This window comes from Archocentrus centrarchus, chromosome 9, assembly GCF_007364275.1.
Source record: "Archocentrus centrarchus isolate MPI-CPG fArcCen1 chromosome 9, fArcCen1, whole genome shotgun sequence".
In the NCBI taxonomy this organism is placed as follows: domain Eukaryota; kingdom Metazoa; phylum Chordata; class Actinopteri; order Cichliformes; family Cichlidae; genus Archocentrus; species Archocentrus centrarchus.
This window is the reverse complement of record NC_044354.1, coordinates 15,806,421-15,809,981: the sequence shown is the minus strand read 5'-3', so window position 1 is coordinate 15,809,981 and position 3,561 is coordinate 15,806,421.

Sequence of the window (3,561 nt, the reverse complement as noted above, 5' to 3'; positions counted from 1 at the left end):
GAGGGCCAGTGTAATCAATAATTGTATTTCATTGAGTGATGCGGGCAATTCCGTCTGATGGAACAATCTAGTTTGGTGACTGACGCGCAACACTGCAACGCATGAATGCTAAACAGATGAGAAAGGTTTTTGTACATTCACTGTAGGGCTGCCCAGTATTTTGTGTGTATGTTAACTATTTACTCAGTCTTGGGGAATAGTTACAAGATACACGGGGTTTCTGAGAGATAGACACCGCCCATTTGGGGGAAAAGAAAAGAAAGAGAAAAGAGAAGAAAAAATGGAAAAGTTCTCCACTTCTTTAGAAATTCAAGTTGCAAGAATACATCTAGAATCTGTGAACAGCGATGGTTCTCTTTTTGAAACTCAGTGCCCTCAGTCGTCTGTTTTCAATGTCAACCATAACAATTTTCGTAAAAGTTGGGCTGTCTGGGAGCTCACAATGCATTCTAACGAAATTTCGCCTCTGTCCGTGGTGCTGACGGACCAACGCCTGAGCGCCAGAGTGCGCCAGATTTGGGTACCGATACCGCAGATATCACTGCCCTTGTGCGCATTCGCCACTTTTCAGAAAATGCTCGATACAGTCATGCACTGTCTAACCGTGAGTCACCGACATCGCTCTGAAAGTTAGTTGAAAACACAAAGTACCCAAAGTACTTCTATAGCCCATCGCTTACAGGACATGTGGCAGCTGTGGAAGAAAAGTTGTAGTTTATACACCCAATAAAACTGATGCAAAGTGATGATTGGGTGGCTGACTGACTGATTTAGAACATGTAAATAAAAGGACAGTAAAAATAAAAGTGCATTGTAAACAAGTAAACAAATAAAGGGGGCGCTGAGTTGCCTCCAGCAACAGCAAGATGAAAAAGAAACATATTTAATCCAACTCTTTTTGATGCTGTTTGATGAGTTTTGACTCAGGATCTATCTATATGTATACACATCTATGCATACATAAACACCCACCCACCTATTTAATGCAATAAGCAATTCACAAACCAAAATAAGTCTACTTTATTACACCTAACTGCACTTTAACTTCCCTGAGATTAACACCCCTCTACATCACTACATCTCATAAAAAAATAATAACTTTATATTTGTTTTTAAACCCTGGAGTTAATGTTTGGGATATTATAAGGAAAAACACTGAATAATATCATAAATTAACAATATTGTTGGAAATTAGAGTCTGGTCTGCACAAAAAATGTCAGAAAGTTTGCCTTTATTTTGTGAAAACGATGTTACTCACTAAACAATCCTTTTTACATAATAAATCACATTAATTATAGCAGATTTTCAGTTGCTAGGAAGGCTATGTTTTTCAGCCTGTTAGGCTGAGTGCAGGGACACCACTCCAGCAGAATGAACTCGATGGACACATCATACAACACTGAAAACTGATCATCTGCAGCCACACACTGAGGACCAGAAGTATCCATACTAGACCAGATGACAACTTCTGAATGCATTTTTTTTGCTCTGTCAGTCTCTGTCACACTGATGCTTGATGAACTGGTTACTCTGGAAAAAGACAACACAATAGACTGTGAGGGGCTTTTTTTTTTTTTTGGTTTATTTTTGCTTAAAACGTGTGTTTCACATTTTTCATTTTGAGATTGTATAGCTGGTTTTTACTTTGTTCACAAACCACTGAGCTTAATCTGACAGCGTGAAGTAACCTGTGCAGTGAATAAAGCCTTTAATTTCCCAATGCAGTTTAATCAAAAGAAAATGCTAATTTCTTCCATCTCACAAATGACCATAGAGGGACTAATAGTATTGATGAATACCACACAAGGGTGTACAGTCCTGTTATAATAATTGCATAACCTAACACAGGCTCGTAACAGATATGCATGCTCTTTAGATTAAGTGTGATACTGCAACTGACAGTGTGCCTCCTATGTCAGATACTACCCGCAAGTGACTCCTAGAGAAAGCCAGGGTGGAGTGGGGGTGGGGGAATATGGACTGATGCAAGCACAGGGACATTCAGCTTTTCAGTATTCACATCATTTAAGGCTGCAAATTATGTCAGCAAAACCAGTGAGACACCATAACACCGTCCACCACAGAAAATGTCTACAAGCAAGCTCTTTGATGTATCACATCCAGTCCATCTAATTCTTCACTCTCATTTTTAGAAAAAAAAAATCAATTGCTCCATTAAATAGGAAGGACATGCAGGAAAGGTGCAGCCTGGTTGTGCACTATGACATGCTAGTAGACTGGTTATGAATCATATTCAGCACAAATGACAGAGAATTTAAATGATCCATACACTGTGTTCCAAGACACACACAACACAAAAACGTGGACTAGAACACACACACATACACACACACACACACACACACACACACACACACACACACACACGCAAAGAAAAGCCTCTATCTTTTTCGTCTGAACTTGATGATTCACAGAAGCAGTGACCTGGGGTTTGGGACACTCTCTGCTTTTGATTCAGACTCAAGAAGGCCCCTCCAACCCCCGAGCCATAAGACTCCATTTACTACCGCTGTAGAGCTGAGGAGCACTTAGCTTAATGTACGGGACAGTAGAATGACCCTCTTGCACACACAGACGCAGACACTCACACACACACACAGGCACACACCAACTACTGCGCATGGCAGAGCTTTCTATCTTCTCTTTGTCATTTAAACATCCACATGGATTTCAGTATCTTTTATTACAGAAAGCATGATTAAGACTAGGTTTTCCCTGAGCTTTGGACGCTGACATGCAAAAAGAATAGCTGTCAAGTTAATGAAATCCCATGGCACACATTGTACATACAGCCTAATATTGGTAGTAGTTATTAGAATAGTGCCAGTGTTAGAAATAGTCTCGCCTTTGCCTGAACTGTATGCAGACCCTGTAGGCAAGGGAAGAGATTTTTGTACCAGATGTTTTTTGTTTTCCAGTCTGCAGTCTGCTTGTAGTCTGAGTTTTTGACCAATCACATTTGATCAGGCTTTGGTTGCAGGCAGGTAAAAAGTCCATGTGGACAACAAAAGAACTACAACTGCTGAAATGTGAAAAACACTGACTTATTAGGTTTTTGAATTTATCTGCATTTGTAAACAATGAACAATGCCCCCCCCCCCCCCCCCCCCCCCCCATTAGTTCTGTTAAAACATTTACTCCACTAAGTCTGTGCGAGGACAATATCAGCCAACAGTACTGTCCTATATATCAGTCTCATATGTTCGTCAGGCTCTGTTTCCTACACAAATAAATAACCTGCAGCAGTTCCTGCTTTGTGTGTTTATAAATGGATGTAGTACCTGCTGCATCAACTTTTCTTGATAAATTAAGGTACACTGGAACAACTGTCTTCCGTTTATCTTCACCCAGATTATAAAGGATGTGGACACTGATGGTAATTGCTTGTGTCTTGAGGAGATAGAAGCCCTGGTTAATTGATTTAGTCTCCATCTTTCCTGTCCACCTCCACTGCTCATCTACACTTATGTGACTACACCACCTTATGCTGGACTCAGCTTTCATCATACTGCAGGGATATGTTTCAAATATAGAAACAT